The sequence below is a fragment of the Tupaia chinensis genome, unplaced genomic scaffold, assembly GCF_000334495.1.
Source record: "Tupaia chinensis unplaced genomic scaffold, TupChi_1.0 Scaffold148734_1, whole genome shotgun sequence".
Classification (NCBI taxonomy): Eukaryota; Metazoa; Chordata; class Mammalia; order Scandentia; family Tupaiidae; genus Tupaia; species Tupaia belangeri.
Window position 1 is genome coordinate 414,231 of NW_006208581.1, and position 10,063 is coordinate 424,293.

At 39.5% G+C, this 10,063-nt stretch overlaps 1 pseudogene; it reads right to left on the reverse strand.

Moving 5' to 3' along the window:
* The window catches only part of LOC102500735 (adenylyl cyclase-associated protein 1-like), a 20,009-nt pseudogene that overhangs the window by 397 nt on the left and 9,549 nt on the right, over positions 1–10,063 (reverse strand).

Consider the following 10,063-nt stretch of genomic DNA (forward strand, 5'->3'; position numbering starts at 1 on the left):
GCGTGAGTTTAAGACACTGGGTCCGGGACTTGAACCGTGGTCGACTACATGGGAGTCCAGCGACATAGCCATTACACTAACTGCTGGTCCCCATTACCTGAACTTTTTATCTCCACATGCCCACATCATCAAATACCAGACCAAGCTTCTTACAGTTATCCACTGTAATAGTTCATTTTGCCCTTGATTTGCAGTGTCATACTGACACATTTGTATATATAAGCCACTTATTTCAGCTCTGTGTAACCAATCACCAAGTTGGAAACGTTATCCTGATTTTCCACTCTCCACTTCTTACCTTCTAGTTCAAGAATGACTGGTTTCTTCTTTGTGGCTGGGGTGGGAGACAGGGCGAGTTTTTGGTTTTGGAAGGTTTTGGGTCACTGCATAACGGATCACTCTGAGCCTTCAGAGCAGGGTTCTTGTGAGTCTTTATGCCATCGGATATGTGTTTCAGGGCATATGTGATTCTGTCCCCTTGACTGATTTGGGCAAACAGTACTGAGCGGGAAGCAGAGTCATTGGAGCCTGAACTGGTGGGAACCAGAGGCATGGGGGGCGTTGCTGGTGGAGGGGTAGAAGTACCCGATCCAGCAGTGTGTGTATCCAGACGGCAATCCTCAGTTCTTTTGCACAGACCCCGTTTTGCTCCAGGCTAGTCTGGTAGCATAGAATTCCTTGATGTAAGCCTGCAGCTCAGTCTGTATACTCAAGTAAGCTTTTTATTTTTTTTCAAAGGTTTTTGCTATAGGGCGTGAGCACTCGCCAGAAAGAGAGAGAGTGAGAGAAAGAGAAATAGAAAGTGAGAAATCACCCCCCAGGGAGGGATGGGCATGCCACAATCCCTTCTCCTCCATCCTCCTCTCAGTATCTTGGGCACGCACGCACACGTGCCCAGTGTGAGTTTAAGCCACGGGGTCTGGAATTCGAACCACGGTCGACTACATGGGAGTCCAGTGACATAGCCATTACGCCAACTGCTGGTTCCAATATGAGAGGACTTTTAAAAGGTCACAGAAAATGGAATTAAAGTGTGTTTGTTCTGTTGCAAAAAAATCAAATCTATGCAGTTTTTTTCATAATACATATTTTGCATAAACTTTTTGTTTTGGTTTTGCTATAGGATACATGTGCTTGCCAGAGAGAAACAGAAGGAATGTGACAAATCACCCTACAGAGGGGATGGCCACTTCACAATTCATTCTCTTCCAATCTCCTTTTGGGATTTTGGACACACATGCACACATGCAGTGTGATTTTTTAAGCTAACAGGTCTGGGACTCAATCCACAATGTCAGCCATGTGGGATCCAGTGCCTTAATCTCCACACCACCTTCTGGCCCTTCCACAAACTTTTCAGATTCCTTATATATCCTACAAATCATGCTAAGCTAGTTTATAGCTTCTTTGTTCATATATACAGCTACGTAGTGCTTGCAAAAGACTCTAAGTTTGCTCCATGATTTCTGTCTCTTAATATTCACACCCTTATGTAAGTCCTTACCCTTGAGTGTGGGTGTGACCTATGACTTGCTTCTAACCAACAGAAAATGGCAAATGTGATAGAATGTTATTTCCATGATTATAGTGCACTACATTATTATTTTCATCTTGCTGGCTGATCCTCCTTTGCTAGCGTTGACGAAGGCAGTCAACATATAGAGAGGTCCACATGGTAAGGAATTGTGCAAAGGCTCTGGTTGCTGAGGACAGATTCCAGCTGACAGTCAGCAAGTGATTGAGGCCCTCAGTGTTACAATCCTCAAGGAACTGAATCTTGCCAACAACTGTATGAAATTAGAAGTCAGTCCTTCTGGGACTGGACAGTAACACAGCAGTATACACAATGTTGCTCTGCAAGGCTGACTTACATGGGAAGGTAATGTGTTTATATCCATAGACCTCTCTGAGTATGCAGGGCACATGTAATGCCCTTCATCTAAGGCTAACTGAAGATGGGGGTGAAGCGTGGCATCAGGATCCTTTTAGGGTTCTGTCTCTTTGTCCTTTTCTTTCTCTCTCACATTAAATAAAAAAACTTTAAAAAAAAAAAAAAAAAGAATAAAAAGGCAACGAGCAGATGGTGTAGCAGTTACGCCACTGGGTTTCCACATGGCCAACTGTGGTTTGAGTCCCAGACCCAGTGACTTGAAACTCATGCCAGGTGTGTGTGCATTGTGTTCAAGATTCCAGATGGAGAATAAAGGAGAAGGAATTGCAATGTGGCTATCCCCCCAGGGGATGATTTCTCACTTTTCCTTTCACTATCTCTCTCTCTCCAGTGAGCACATGTATCCTGAGGCAAAAACTTCTAACCAAAAAAAAAGAATAAGGAAAAGTTGATCTTCCCCCATTTGAGCCTCAGATAGCTCCCAGCTTTGTCCAACAGTCTTGTAAAAAAACACCTCAAGTAGAGGGACCAGCAGTTAGCGTGATGGCTATGTTGCTGGACTCCCCTGTGGTCAACTGCGGTTCGAGTCCTGGACCTGGTGGCTTAAACTCACGCCAGGTGCGTGTGCGTGCATGCCCAAGATCCCAAGAGGAAAATGGAGGAGAAGGGATTGTGGTGTGGCCATCCCCCCTGGGGGGTGATTTCTTGCTTTCTGTCTCCCTGTCTCTCTCTGTCTTTGTGGCGAGCACCTGTGCCTTAAAGCAAAAACCTCAAAAAAAAAAAAAAACCCCCAAGTAGAAGATTCTTTTTTTTTTTTTTGAGAGGTTTTTCGCTATAGGGCCCGGGGGCCCGCGCCAGACAGACAGAGAGAGACAGAGAGACAGAAAGCAAGAAATCAACCCCCGGGGAGCATGGCCACGCTGCAATCCCTTCTCCTCCATTCTCCTCTTGGGATCTTGGGCACGCACGCATACACGCCCGGCGTGGGTTTTAAGCCACCAGGTCCGGAACGCGAATCACGGTAGACTACATGGGAGGCCAGCGACATAGCCATTACGCTAACTGCTGGTTCCCAAGTAGAAGACTCTTAAAATGTGGCAGAATTCTTGACCTTCAGGAACTTTGAAATGATAAACATATGTTTGTTAAGCCACTAAGTTTGGAATCACTTGTTATACTGTAATATGTAATTAATACAGCATTTAATTGTTTAGATGTACCATAGTTATTTGACCATTCTCCTAAGTATGAGCATTTAGGTCGTTTCCAATATTTTCTAATTGTAACAATGTTGCAATGAATAACCTATGCCTATGTTGTTGGAAGTGTTTCTTCAGAAAAGATTCATGAAAGTAATTTTTGCCAATTTTATAGGTGAAAAATGACATCTCAGTATTGTTTGACTTTGTATTTACCTAATTATGAGTGATATTTTAACACTTTTCACGTGTTTGAGGGTCAACTTAATTTCTTTTTAAATAAGATATCTTTTTATTATTATTTTACATTAAATCATTGTATATCATTAGAACAGACAAAACAAATTTTCTTAAATGAGTACACTGTATGTTATTCCAAAGATGTTACCATACACATTATCATCAAGTGATAATTTTCCATTTTGAGTGATATTTTAACACTTTTCACGTGTTTGAGGGTCAACTTAATTTCTTTTTAAATAAGATATCTTTTTATTATTATTTTACATTAAATCATTGTATATCATTAGAACAGACAAAACAAATTTTCTTAAATGAGTACACTGTATGTTATTCCAAAGATGTTACCATACACATTATCATCAAGTGATAATTTTCCATTTATGTGTCCCTTAAAGTTTTTGCTTTTTTCTTTTTTCCCTTGATTTCTTTTTGGAAGAGGACAAATAGTATTTGGGGAGATCAGAAAGCAGATCTATTCAATTTAACAGATCTCCAGAACTCAAGATAAGGTTCAGGAATTATACTCAGGTACTGAGAATTTTAAATAAACTCACTGAATAAAAGGTGTATGTGGGTTGGTTATCTCCTTAACTCTAAAACTCTTAGGACCCTCGTTGTTGTTAACATTTAAGTGATATGAGAAGAAAGGTCAGTCTTGTAGCACAGTAATTAAATGCTGTGCATAGGAAGCTGGATCCCACATGGCCAAATATGATTCAAATCTGAGCTCCACTGGCTTGAAAAAATGCTGGGCTTGTCTGTGTGCATGCCCTGAATACTGACAAGATAGCAAAATGAAGAAAATAAATTGCAGCGTGACCATGCCCCATTGGGTGGTTCTCTCTCTCATGAGTGCACAATGCCCTCTGGCAATAAAAACATACAAAAATAAATGGTATGAGAAGGATTCTGATTGGAAGTAGAATAGTAGTGGAAGGTGCAAGGGTCTGGGAATTGAGAAGATCTGACTTTGAGTCCTAGACCTATTCCTTAATAGGAAAATAAACTTCATTAATTTATTGAACCTCTCTAAGGCTTAGTTTTTCATTTGTAAAAAATAGAAATAAAGTCCTTTTCCCATGGTTGTTGTATTAAAAATAGTACTATGTATAGAGTTCTTAGCAAATAGAGGCTTTCATAAGTGTATATTTTTTCTCCTTTTTTCCATCTTACCCTTTTCACTACTCAAGGAGAAAACACTAATAACAGATTATAAAAATAAGTATTAAGCAGCAGTTCCGGACACCAGGTGGACTGAGGCTGCAGGCCTGACCCTTCTGAATCTCCACGCATCCCCACCGTTCCTGCTCCCTGGACCCCAGGTTGGTGGTCTGGGACTTTAAGGTGAATTCCCACCCCACCCCACCTGCAATCCAGATCGAGCTGGCCAGCAGTTCCAGACACCAGGCGGACTGAGGCTACAGGCCCAACCAACCTGGTCCTGTCACTCATCTTCTGACCCTTTTCCACTAACCTTTGGACTCATTGAATTTTGGTGATTTGAATAGCGTGTGGTGCGTGTTGCATGCCGTGTGATTTCCTTCTTTCGTTTTGTTTTTCTTTGCTCTTGGGGTGTCGCTTATTTGGTCAGTTGAAGGCTCACCACTCCTTAGAAACAGCGAGGACTTTGGGCCATCCAGGGCTAGTGGCAACAGTTAATGGTAATTGTGAGCAACAGGTAGGCCAACCATAAGAGAAATCATCAATTTTCTAAGCCTGTACAACTTTTAACAATCAGAGATACCTTAATTAAGTTAGGAAGAAACATAGATTACCTGATGACTAGGAACAATCGCAGAGGCAAGGGAAATCATCAATCCTACATCACCCACAGTCAATACAATGGACGTCGTGGACATGTCTGATAAGGAATTCAGAATATTTGTAGTGACCAAACTAACTGAGATGGAAGAGAAAAGAGACAAGGAGCTCCAGGAGATGAGGAAGTCCTTTAATGACTTGAAAGAAGAAATGGATACCCTAAACAAGAACCAGATGGAACTTCTAGGTTTGAAGAATGTGATAGAGGAAATCAAAACCTCCCTTGAAAGCATTAAATGTAGGTTAGACCAGGCAGAAGACCGAATCTCTAACGTAGAAGACAAAACATCTGACCTAGATAAAAGTATCAAGAAGATTGAGAAAACAACCATGAAAAATGAGGATAATATACGAGGAATACTGGACACCATCAAGCGCCCCAACATTCGGATAATTGGTATTCCGGAGGAGGAAGAAAATAATAAGGGCCTGGAAAATTTATTCCATGAGATCCTGGAAGAAAACTTTCCAAATCTAGAAAGGCATTCAAATATCCAGACCCAAGAAATACAGAGGACCCCAAGTAGAATCAACCCAAGAAGATCATCTCCAAGGCACATCATAGCCAGACTGGCAAAAACAACAGATAAAGACAAGATACTAAAGTTGGCAAGAGGGAAACGCCAGGTTACTTACAAAGGTCACCCCATCAGGCTAACATCGGATCTCTCAGCAGAAACAATGCAGGAAAGGAAAGAATGGGGAAGCATAGTCAAAGTGTTGAGTGAAAAACAATTTCAACCAAGAATACTATACCCGGCAAAATTATCTTTTATATGGGAAAAAAAGATAAAAACATTCTCAAATAAACAAAATTTGAAGGAATTTACCAACACCAGACCAGCTCTTCAAGAGGTTTTGAAGGGAGTACTATACCAGGAAAACTAAAAAATCAGAGACAGTTATACGAGAACAAAAAACAACTAAGAAAATGGCTCACTTAATGATAGGATCAGGTATGGAAATATCGATAATTACATTGAATGTCAATGGATTAAATTCCCCAGTTAAGAGACATAGACTAGCTGAATGGATAAGAAAACAGAAACCCTCTATCTGTTGCCTACAAGAAACTCACTTTATGGATAAAGATATACATAGACTAAAAGTCAAGGGCTGGAAAAAGATATTCCATGCAAATGGAAATCAGAAAAAGGCTGGAGTAGCGATATTGATCTCAGACAAAATAGATTTTAAAACAAAGACTGTAAGAAGAGACAAAGAAGGGCATTATATAATAGTAGATGGGGTAATCCAGCAAGAAGATATAACCCTTATAAATATCTACGCACCCAACTCAGGTGCGCCTAAATATGTGAAGGAAAGACTGCTGGAGCTAAAAGGAGACATAGGGAAAAATACTATAATTGTTGGAGATCTCAACACCCCGTTATCTCCTATAGACAGATCTTCTAGACAGAAAATAAATAGAGAGATACAGGACTTAAATGATACTATAAATGGAATGGGCTTGACAGATATCTATAGAACTTTCCACCCTACATCCACAACATATACATTTTTCTCACCCCGACATGGAACCTTTTCAAAGATAGATCATATATTAGGACACAAATCAAGCCTTTACAGATTCAAAGGCATAGAAACTGTACCCAGCATCTTCTCTGACCATGATGGAATTAAACTCAAGATTAATTTCAAGAAACAACCCCGAAAACACACGAACACATGGAAACTGAACAACCTACTTCTGAATGACTTCTTCACTACTGAAGAAATTAAGGCTGAAATAAACAAATTTATGGAAACAAATGATAATGAGGACACAAGTGTCCAGAACCTATGGGACACAGCAAAAGCAGTCATAAGAGGGAAATTCATAGCAATTAGTGCACATAAGAAAAGGATGGAAAGATGGCAAGTAGATAACTTATCATCATGCCTCAGAGAACTGGAAAAACAACAACAAACGAACCCCCAAAATGCCAGGCGAAAAGAAATAATAAAGGTTCGAGCAGAAATAAATGAAATAGAAAATAAACGAACCATACAGAAAATAAATGAAAGCAAAAGCTGGTTCTTTGAAAAGATCAACAAGATTGATACTCCATTGGCTAGACTGATCAAGAAGAAGAAAGAAAGAAACCAGATTAATCAAATATGTGATGAAACAGGCAATATTACCACGGACATAGCAGAAATACATAATATCATTAGAGGATACTATGAGCGACTTTACGCCAACAAACAAGATAACCTGGAGGAGATGGACAAATTCCTGGATGCATATAAACTACCAAGATTGGATCAGGAAGACATAGAGAATCTGAATAGACCTATAACAAGCCAGGAGATTGAATCAGTAATTAATAATCTCCCAACAAAGAAAAGCCCAGGCCCAGATGGCTTCACTTGTGAATTCTACAAAACTTTCAAGGAAGAATTAACCCCTATCTTACTAAAATTATTTCTAAAGATTCAAAAGGAAGGAAACCTTCCAAATTCATTTTATGAAGCCTCCATCATCCTCATCCCCAAAACAGATAAGGATATGACAAAAAAGGAAAACTACAGACCAATATCATTGATGAATATAGATGCGAAAATTCTCAACAAGATACTCGCAAATCGTATCCAACAACATATAACAAAGATCATTCATCACGACCAGGTAGGCTTTATACCAGGGATGCAAGGGTGGTTCAATATACGCAAGACCATAAATGTAATACACCACATTAACAGAAAGAAAGATAAAAACCATATGATCATCTCAATTGATGCGGAGAAAGCGTTTGATAAAATACAACATCCTTTTATGATTAAGACTCTCAGTAAGATTGGTATAGAAGGGTCATTTCTGAACACAATAAAAGCAATCTATGAAAAACCTACAGCTAATATTATACTGAATGGGGAAAAGCTGAAAGCTTTTCCTCTGAAAACAGGTACTAGGCAAGGCTGCCCACTTTCTCCACTGCTCTTTAATATAGTACTGGAAGTCTTAGCTATTGCAATCAGAGAAGAGAACAGTATTAAAGGCATTCGAATAGGCAAAGAAGAGTTGAAAATATCTTTATTTGCAGATGACATGATGGTATACTTAGAAGACCCAAAGGTATCCATGAAAAAACTGCTTGAAGTAATAAGTGAATACAGTAAGGTGGCAGGATACAAAATCAATATCCAAAAATCTATAGCATTTCTATTTATGAACAACAAGTTGAATGAAGCAGAGCTGAAGAAAGGAATCCCTTTCACCGTAGCCACAAGATGTATAAGATATCTAGGGATAAACCTAACTAAGAAAGTCAAAGACCTTTATAAAGAAAACTACGAGAATCTTAAAAAAGACATTGAAAGTGACATAAAAAAGTGGAAGGACATCCCATGCTCCTGGATTGGTAGAATTAACATAATCAAAATGGCAATTCTACCCAAATTAATCTACATGTTTAATGCAATTCCAATCAAAATACCAGAGATATTCTTCAGAGATCTAGAAAAGACAATTATAGAATTTGTCTGGAACCATAAAAGACCTCGTATTGCAAAAGCAATCCTGCGTAAGAAGAATGGAGTAGGAGGCATATCACTCCCTGATCCCAAGATATACTATAAAGCTGTGGTCATCAAAACAGCATGGTATTGGCATAAAAACAGACATGTGGACCAATGGAAGAGAATAGAGACCCCAGAAATAACTCCCAAAGCTTATAGCCAACTGATCTTTGACAAAGGATATCAGTCAATCCATTGGGAAAAGGAAAACCTCTTTAGTAAATGGTGCTGGAAAAACTGGGTATCCACCTGCAGAAAGATGAAACTGAACCCCCATCTTTCACCATTAACAACAGTCAACTCAAAATGGATCAAAGATCTGAACCTAAGACCTCAGACAATAAAACTACTTGTGGAAAATGCTGGGGAAACTCTGGGAGACATTGGAGTAGGCAAAGACTTCTTAAATAAGACTCCCAAAGCACAGGCAATAATCCCTAAAATAGACAAGTGGGACTATATTAGACTAAGAAGTTTCTGCACAGCAAAGGACACAGTAACAAGTGTGAACCGACAACCCTCAGAATGGGAAAATATTTTTGTTAAATATGCCTCAGACAAGGGACTGATAACGAGAATACATAGGGAACTCAAGTGCCTTATGCGAAAAAAAATGATTAACCCGATTAAAAGATGGGAAAGTGAGCTGAACAAAAGTCTCTCTAAGGAAGACATACGAACAGCCAAAAAGCATATGAGGAAATGCTCAACATCCCTCATCATAAGGGAGATGCAGATAAAAACCACAATGAGATACCACCTAACCCCTGTCAGAATGGCAAAGATTAAGAATATAAAAAGTGATAAGTGTTGGCGGGGATGTGGTGAAAAGGGAACCCTCCTACACTGTTGGTGGGAATGTAAACTAGTTCAACCACTGTGGAGAACAATATGGAGGTTCCTCAAAGATCTACAAATAGAACTACCATTTGATCCAGCAATCCCACTTCTGGGTATTTACCCAAAAGACAGGAGAACGCTCAGTCAGAAAAGTGCTTGCACATCCATGTTTATTGCAGCATTATTCACAATTGCCAAGACATGGAACCAACCTAAATGTCCACAAACTGATGAATGGATTGGAAAAGTGTGGTATATATACTCTATGGAATACTACTCAGCCATAAAAAATAACAAGACCCTGGAATTTGATAGAAAGTGGTCAGATATGGAGGATCTATTGCTGAGTGAAGTAAGCCAGGCTATGAAAGAAAGATATTGTATGTATCCACTCAATATATACCGACTATCCGCACTCGATGGTAGAGAGCAAAAAATTGGAGGACATAAAAGCAGTGAAGGTACTTAATGAAAATAGGACAGTGTGGAATGGGGGAAGTGAAGAGAAGAGGATAGAGAAAGATAGCAAGAGAACAATAGAGAGGCA